This window comes from Parasteatoda tepidariorum, chromosome X2 (assembly GCF_043381705.1).
Source record: "Parasteatoda tepidariorum isolate YZ-2023 chromosome X2, CAS_Ptep_4.0, whole genome shotgun sequence".
NCBI classification, from domain to species: Eukaryota; Metazoa; Arthropoda; class Arachnida; order Araneae; family Theridiidae; genus Parasteatoda; species Parasteatoda tepidariorum.
In genome coordinates, this window is record NC_092215.1 from 24,057,822 (window position 1) to 24,067,484 (window position 9,663).

Genomic DNA, 9,663 nt, shown 5'->3' on the forward strand with positions numbered 1-9,663 from the left:
CTAATTGAAATCTCAATTCAATTTTTTAGTAAAGAAATATTTCATTAACCAAAATATGTTTAAAATGAATCTACTTTACAGATTTATTTAAAAACTAAACATTTACAGATTTATTTAAGAGTCAAACAGGTATGTATGTAAAAAAAGATAGATAAAAAAAGATAGAAAAATGATAACTAAAAAAAAATTTTTTTCTGTAAAGGAAATTAAAAAACCTACAAAGATTTAATTTCATGCTGGCAAAGTGCGCAAATCTATAAATGCTTTTAATTAAAAGAATGTTATATATGCTTTATCTTCTAGTTTTTATGACAAATTGATATTGCTCCTATTATACTAAAGAATAATTAAGTTATTATCAATTGATATAAAAACTAATTTTATTATGAGCCTCGAAAGCTCTTCCCAAAAAGTTTGAGCTCATCTACAGTAAAACATAGCTTTTTATTATATGTGATGTGCCTATTATAAATATTTTATTATTCTTAAGGTATCCGATTGGATTCGACAAGATTTTTTTTTTTGAAAATAGTATTAAAATTGAAATTTTATTTTGCTAAGCAGGGGCACTAAAATTATAAATCTAAAGTAAACTTTAAAATTTTATAAAATATTTTTTTCAAAATAAGGGAAAATTAGAGCAATTTTATTATGTCAACAGATCTACAAATTGTTGTATATGTATCAAAGTATTTTTTTTTCTAGATCATTCATATGGTTAACTGTGTTTTGGACAAAAATCTTTGAAGAATTTCAAATATATAATGAAATAGAACTAAATACATTGTTCAATATTGATTTTTTAAATAAAAATTCTAAACATTCCTTCTTAAGCATGATAAAACTAATAATTCACGCTTAGATTTTAGTTCCAAACATAGCTTACATTATACAGTATCTACATAAAAAGTATCAAATAATTCTATATTATTATTATTTCTTTTTTGCAATGTGTATTAACATAAACGGTTTTCTCAAAATCAACGTTTCTGAATACGTATTTAAAATATGGAATAGCCGAAGAATGTCTGAACATGGAAAAAAAAACTATTACTTTATTTTTAAACATGGGAGAACAAATACAGAAGAAAAAAAAAAACAGAATTTTCGACGAAATTGCTGATTTTCAACGAGTCGGATAACTAAATTGTTCTAATTGTTTAAAAATAAGTATACACAGTCGCAAATTAATACTAAGCAAATAAAAAAAAATGCTATCGAAATTAAAATTTAACGTATCACAACTGAGGATAGCGGGATAGAAAAACATCAAAACCAGTTAGAGAATAAAGAGGTTTTGGAAGGCTATTATTAGACACATTTCAAAGTTTTCTTAAACAATCAAACTGGTTCAACGGAATTGTTTGTTTTTCTACGTTTAAATATTAATTTCTGACCCCAACACGAGTATATTTTTGACTTTATTTAGAACAAGAATTTTATAAAAATTTTTAAAGTGCAATTTTCACGGGATATCACAATTATTGCAGAGATATGAAAATTGAATTTATGGAAGAAAGAAGGCATTGTATTTACTTCCAAATTAACTGGTTATTTTACTTCGTTAGCTACAGTTTTATTTTCAACAAGACGCAGCTGTATATGGTTTTAAATCTGATCATTTATATACATTATGACAGGTGTAAATGTCTTATTTCTCCTATATAAATAATAATGGTAAAACAATTGTGTAACCAATATATACCTTTTTAAAAACTGCTCTTTAAAAATGACGCGAGGTGTTTAGAAGTTTCAAGTATAATTTGACTACTACAAATTTAGTTTTTAATGTACCACCAGCTGTTAACATATCTCTAGTATGGTAATTGAAATATACAGTAGACTACCACCAAACCTTCATGAAATACTTTTAATGACCATTAGTATGTATAGAGTGTTCCGTACACACCACGTTTGATATATATTGTTAGAATCCTTGTCAAAAATGAAGACAAATTCTGTTTATCAGAGGTGACAAAGTAATGTTTAAGTGAAGAAAAACAAAAACTTCGTTAAAACCTAACTAGTGAGTAATGAAAAGGACGATACTGGTAACAACAAAACCTGTTTTATAGCTGGTGGGAAGAGAGAAGAGTTGAAAGATGATTTTTAGAAAAACATTTTAAGTTTTTTCAGGCATTCAAACTAGTTTTGACGCTTTTCCTTCTGCTTTTCTAGAGATCCAACAGATCTTGAGAGCGTTTTAGTTTTTACTTGCTTAAATTTTAATTTGCAGTGGATTAACCATTTCCAGAACAGCGATTTTCGATTGAAAATTTACTGAAGTTCAACATTAGCAAGTGCGATCTTAGGCAGTAAGTGACAGCTAAATGAAGCAACATAATTTAGTTCATATAATCAGCTAAATGCTTTTGCATTTGATGCTAAAAATCTGAGAATGTTTAACAGCAACATTTCTAGTGGTTCTAAAAGCAACATTTTTAGTTTTACATTTCTAGAGGTTAATAACATTTGTTCAATTAGTTTTGCTACACTGAGCCAGAAAAGTTTAATGTGCATACTTACTTGATTTCATTTTTGACTAAAATTCTTAAATTAGGTTGATAATTTTTTATTAAGGGTGATAATTCTTTATATTTTATTAATAGTTAATATTACACACACATTTGCGGATTATCCATTTGTCAAGTTTTTTTCTTCCCCTGTTATGAAAGGGTAAAATGGAGCACTTGCACACATGAAAAAAACCTGAAAACTCCGTGCAAAAAGTTTTTTTTCCGTAAGTACAAGAAGTTTTTGAAGATTTTATAGTGAAACAATTATAAGCCATGCATATAAGACTAAAATAGAGGTGTCAAAATTTCTTTCTTAGAAATAAGTGCCTGAGAATCATGTTTATCACAAAATAGTTATACATAAAAAAATAAAATTTGAAATTCACTTATTATAACTTTTTTTTAAAAAGTAAATTAGTATTTAAGCAAAATAAGTGCATTGATTAAAAGAAAGAAAGAAAAGATAGAAACGGTTTTACGAGAAATTTTTCCTCTTTATTTTTAATATTGAAGTTTTACAATATATTCTTTATTTATTCAACTTGAAATTTAAGGTTATCAATTTATAGAGTACGCCAAAAAAAAAAAAAAAAAAAACTGGACTATCATGAATAACTTTTAATCTAATGATCGGATTTTCACGTTCTAGGTCACAATCATAATGGTTCGAGGTTATGTTAATCAAGGAAACCCCTTAATGTTAATTTTACTTTTTGCGTATTTCGAAATGTCTCGAGAACTTCTTAAGCAAATTGAAAAATTTTTGCACACAATTATAAAATTCGTTTATCCAATGATAATTCCTTACAAAAAATACATTTAGTAAATATTTTTATTATTAATATTTATTATTTTTATTATTAATATTTATTATTTTTATTATTAATATTTATTATTTTTTATTATTAATATTTATTATTTTTATTATTAATATTTATTATTTTATTTAATAATAGTCAAAAAAAAGTTTGGAATTGTAAGGTATAAAATTTTTTACTTCATTTTAAAGTATGCAATTTTACAAGATAAAATACAAAATTTGAGTAAAATTGGTTGAAAAGATTCTGAGAAATCGAATCTTAAAAAAGTCGTATACTTAAAATTTGATTTTCTTCCCATTCGATTCGAAAAAAATATAGTTGAATTTTAATCCATTAGCGACCTAGCGTATTTTTTCTTTAAAACCGCGACTAAATTTAACAAATAAATTGCTTTATTGCAACAGAGTTTGTACGCACCCGAAAAAATTTAAAAAGTGGTTGTAATAATAAGAAAAAACTGTACTTCCTGAAGAATCCATATTTTAATTCTAAAGTAAAAAATATTATTATAAAAAAATTTCAGATTTTTTAAAACAAACAATATATATATAAATNTATATATGTGTGTGTGTGTGTGTGTGTGTGTGATGTCACAAATATGGTGGCATTTCTTTACCAATGATTAATAAAAAAAATAGTTTTTCAATAAATAGATCTAAACAACAAGATTTGGAGGAATATATAGGGAGAACAACCTAAATATATTTACTGGGAGAATTCTGCTGGAAGAATGCTCCCTGAAAACAACACTAGACCTTGTTTCAAGTCTCCTCCCCCCCTTTTTTTTTTAAATTTTTGACCCTTTGATAACATACTACTTGGGTACCTGGGCCTCCTTTGATCTCTATGAGCAATCACCATCTTAAATGAGACAAGGAAAAATAAAGAAGAACTAGATCAAATAAAACCCAAACATTAAAAGAAGATTTTTAACATTATCATCCGGTCAACTGATTATAAGATGAGTATGAGGTCAATGTTAATGTGAGGACAGAAGAATCACGATTTTGTTCCGGGTAAATCTCAAATTAGAACAACAATAGAAATGTATAAAAGCTCAAAAGATATCTAGACTAGGTTTTGTTTTGAGAAAGAGCCAACCGTAATTCAAAGAAATTATAAATAAAAATGTTTTCTAAAACTGCTATGCAACTTTGCCTTTTTTCTATATTTTGTATAAGTTTAGCATGGTGTTTGCAGCTTTATCCAGCAACTTGTCCTGATTACAATGTTATGAAAGATTTTGACATTGAAAAGGTAAAAAAGTTATTTTTTAACATTATGAATCATTATTTCAAATAGCATTATTTTTTTAACATTATGAACTGGTACTTAAAATTGGTTTAGCTTTAATTCAGAATGAATTCAATCAATTCACTAATAATAATTATTATTAAAACCAGATAAAACTAGATTCGTGAAAGCGCAATTGTAATTCAAAGAAATTATGTACAAAAATTTTATCTACAAGCAATGAAATTTTGCTTCTTTTTTTTTACATAATTTGTATAAGTTTGGCATGGTGTTTGCAGCTTTATCCAGCAACTTGTACTGATTATAATGTCATGAAAAATTTTGACCCTGAAAAGATAAAAAAAAGTTATTTTTTAACATGATGAATCATTATTTTAAATTGCATTATTTTTTTAACATAATGAACTTTTAATTAAAATTGGTCTAGTTTTAATTTAAAATGAATCCAAGCAATTAACTTGAGAAACTTTTATATTTAACAAAATTAGATCCTGCTTTGTAGAAGAGTCAACAGTAATTCAAAGAAATTATGTACAAAAAATGTTTTCTAAGCAGCAATGCAATTTTGCCTTTTTCGCATATTTCGTAAGAACATGACTCTCATTTTGGAAATTTTTTAGTATTCAATAAGTATTTATTATAAGTATCCATTTTATATTTGAATTAGGTAAGGTAATTATTATTTGTACTATTCTAATCGTTCGATGGAACATAACTTTATATCAAATTGGGCAGTCATCCAAATTATTTACAGTCTTTTCTTTCTATTTTTTTAAAAATTGGACTCATGTAATCAAAGGCTTAAAAATCTAGTAAGAATTCATGAAAATAAAATTAAATAGATTATTTTTTTTAACTATTGAATTTATATAACAAAAATCGATATCAATAAATCAATTAGTTTAAAAAAAAAAAACAGATAAGAAAAGTCAAATCCAAAGTTTCTGCACAAGAGAAAAACTGTGTTCAATGACTAAAGAGTTAAGTTGTAATAACAGTCCATTTTTCTAAAACATCTAAACTTGTTTGACTGTTGGAGGAAACTGAGAGGAGGTAAAATGTGATTATACGAAACACCTTTAATTTCATTCAGTAATCAACTTTGTTTTAATGGTTTTAAACCCGTCTTCCTCAATAGTGATTCTTCAGATTTCAATTGACTTAGTTTAGACGTTTACTTGACATAGGTTAAAGATTTCGTTTCACTTGTACGCACTTAATTTTAGCATTAGGTTTCATTTCCATGATTTTAACTCTAAAAGAAATTATCACAAAATTGTGCGAATTGTAAAAATTATTTTAATTTTGAATATTAAAAGAAATATTTATTTAATCACATGCATTGTAACATTTGTAACATAAACAAAACAAAATACTGCCTGCAACTAGCTGTATTTATATTTTTACCTAGTCTTAGAAAAACTTTATTCTAGTTGTACTGTTGAGGTTTTTCTTGTCAGAAGTCCCTTTTTAAAATTTAGTAAATGGTAGCCATTGTTTTCTATATTGAACAGCTATTTCTTACATTTAAATAACTTTTTTATTAATATTGGGCTAATCAACACACCAGAAAATTAATGTAGTTATATATCTTTAGACTGCAATGAATTATCAATAGAATAAATTATTAAATAAGAATTAAGAAAATCAAAAATCAACTTATTTAAAGGCAAAAGTTTCAGCAATTTTTCAAAGGCCCTTCAGCGCCAGCCGATACCGTACCATCTCCCTTCTCACAAGTTGTAGTTGCTGTAGTTCATTTACGTCACACTAGAGCTGCACAATGGGCTATTGGCGACGGTCTGGGAAACATCCCGGAGGATGATCCGAAGACATGCCATCATAATTTTGATCCTCTGCAGAGGTGATGGTACCCCCGCTTCGGTAGCCCGACGACCTGCACGCGAAATCGAGCACTTTACGGTAGAACAGTTTAACGAGGACCAATACCGCACACCCTCGGTCCCTACTCAGAGTGGTCACGCACCCGCACACTGACCGCAGCCAGTGATGCTTGACTTCGGTGATCTGATGGGAACCGTGTCTTAACGATCAGTCCACGGCGGGACCCCTTCCCACAAGTAGTGATGCCATTTTCGAACAAAAGCGTGATCCGGCCACTTTAAAAATTTAATTGCTCGTAACCAACATGTTTTTATTTTATTTATTTCTATAACCATCGTTGAACACCCGACCCAATTTTGTGTTTACGACTACTAATGCTTAACTCCGTAGCCTCGTAACTTTGAACCAATCCAGAAGACAAGGAAACTCCTGGATCAGTACCCCCAGAGGTATGATTTGTTATGGGAGCATGGGGGATTTTGTGACTCGACAGATTTAACGCACATCAGTCACCATTTACTACACGGGGAGTCTTCGGCCGGTGAGGATCGAAACCACGACTTCTTTGACATAGGCTCAGTGCCCTACCAACCAGGCTATCCCGGACTATAACCAACATGTTGTGAGATTTGCAAATACTATAAACGTGGTGATTTAATTTTATTTTCTACGAAAAGTTGAAAAACAAAATCACCACAGTATGAAAAATGGCGTTGTTTACTCCACTAATGTTACTTTCTCTTTAACTCTACTAATGTTACTCTGACTCTCTCTAATGCTCTATGATAGATGCAAAACCACAAAATAAGGTGTAAGGCTACAAAAAGAAAAAAAAAAAGCAGAGACAGTTTAATAAAATATTGTGATTTGGCATAAATTTAGACGGTTTAAAAAGCCAAAATCTTTATGGTTTTGACTAAAGTATGCAACGCTATTTTCTCCTGAATTTTAATTATTTTTGCAAAAATGAAATCTTATAACATCTCTTGTAATATTTGTCACATGGAGTAAAAAATTCTGTTAAAATTGCCGTACTGTATGATAAGGACATTTCTGATTAAAAAAAAAAACATCATCATTCTGGTAATGAAAACCAAAATACACGGTACTTAAATCATTCATTTGGTAATTTTTCCATTAACATGGTAACAGTTTACCGTTAATTCTGGTTTCCAAATTTTATCCCATATTATAAAACCATATTTTATTCTTAATTTTACCAAATTCATAACGCAGAAACACTGTAAATTTTACAATATTCCGGGAGTATTGACATATTTTTTCTCAGTTTAATGTGGTAATTTTTGATTAAAAATGCCTATTTCTCTAACGAACGCTATATAGAAAGTTTTGATTATTCGTTCAAGAAATTCGGTAAAAATTTCTAAAATAAGAGCTTTTTGAATCTGGAATGTGTAAACTTGCTATAAATATAGTATGATATCCTGTCACATGTATAGACTGCTTTATAAAGCTCGTAATTTCCATGTTAACTTTCAAAAGGTTATAGCTATAAGTGGAGTCTACGTAATAAAGTAGATATGCACTATCAGATGAGACCAGTTACAGCGCCACCTGGTAGAAACTGTGGCATTAGCATTTTTGATTCAAAAACCATACACGATATGAGGAAGAATTTGAAAGTTGAAGAATTATTGATTTAGTATGAATAGACAGGCTTCTTGTGGAGATAAGATCCAAGAAAACAATGATTAAAACAACGCATTTGTATGTTCAAATTTTCTTGCAGACAGAGGACACAATTTACATTCGATTAAAAATTTAAAAAAAATATTTATTACAAGATACCTTTTTTCGATTTTAAAACTTTTTTAAGAGCTTGACATCGAAAAAATAAAGGTAGGTAGCTTGTGATAACTAGTTTTCCTTCTTCTTCCTGAGATCGTTTTGTCTCGTCAAAATGTAAGAAATCGCGAACAAACAAATGCTTATTGTTTTAAGGATTTTTTTCTTTCCATTTATACCCACAAGGAGTCTCGCACAACGTTGGTGTATAAATTTGTAAATCAATTTTGCCCAATATCTTATACTGTTTTTCGAAAAAGGAATAATTTTTTGGGGTACTATATATTTTTATTTTGGACATAGCTGTAAATGCGTATTTGAGAAAATGGACATGATTCAAAATCCACGTTTACGAAAATAAACTTGGCTCAAAATGTAAATTTAGAAATACGGACACGGCACAAAATGCCCCCTTTCAATGTTAACTGAAATTTTAACAACTGAACAAGAGACTTTGCTCATATTTTTAAACACATTGTATGCATAATTATTACACCCCATTTACACAAGGCCTGGTTAGGTGTTGCTAGAGCCCCTGAATTAGTAGCCTTAGTCCTGATATCAGGCTAATGACGTCACAAAACTGACGGAAACTTGATATTTCACCTCGATTCTTCTAGCCTGCTTTCAGGCGAGCAATTGCGATCGGAACGCCATCTGGGGATTAGAGAGATTCCATGGCGTGACCCTTCCCTCTCCTCTTTTTCTCAGTTGTATAGGAATGCACTACGATATTTTCCGCTTTCTTAATATTTTTCGTATTTAATAGTTACAAATATTTTTTAAAATTTCCACAATTTTTTTGGGAGCTAATTCAATGTAGTTTTCAGTTCCACATAGTTTCCTTATTTAAAAGTTCTTAACCTACTTGAAAATTAAGTCAGAAATTAACGTACTTCGCTATCCTATGACTCTTCACACGCTAATGGTGAAAGCATGCGAAGTGTTGCCATAGGTAGAGAGTTCTGCTCTAAGCCACCTGTAACCCATTTCGATTGCCAATTGCTAGGGAAGACAACTTCGAAATTCGGGTGCATGATTAATGGCTCTTTACGTCACGTGGTTATTTTTCACTAATCCTCGCAAGGTGGGGCTCTAAATATCAGGAATAGTAAAAGCCCTTTTTACAGGCTTGTGACGTAATTTTTTTTTTTCAAAAGCCTTTTTTCAGTCTTCGAGTAAATAGATTGTTACGGAGCAATATTCTGGGTTTGGGGTGACTGCGTACTTTATAAATGCAACTTTTCCTAAATGATTTCTTCGCATTCAGATCCTAACACGATAAAGTAGAATTTAAAAGATGAAACTTCAACAAGTTTTAACTTATTTTTGCGATAACTATTATTAAATTATAAGACCTGTGGCAAACATTTAAAAAGAACTACAGACCTTTAAAGTCTCTTAAAAAAGACTACATTTAA

The 9,663-nt window shown here is 29.2% G+C and overlaps 1 protein-coding gene across 1 annotated transcript in view; it reads right to left on the reverse strand.

Moving 5' to 3' along the window:
• Nucleotides 1–4,747: 4,747 nt before the first annotated feature.
• LOC107455087 (pyridoxal phosphate homeostasis protein) overlaps nucleotides 4,748–9,663 on the reverse strand; it is a 41,887-nt gene continuing 36,971 nt past the window's right edge. Inside the window, exon 8 of the mRNA XM_043056392.2 lies at nucleotides 4,748–4,918. The gene's annotated coding sequence lies outside the window, so the exon portion shown is untranslated. The remainder of the gene's footprint in view (nucleotides 4,919–9,663) is intronic.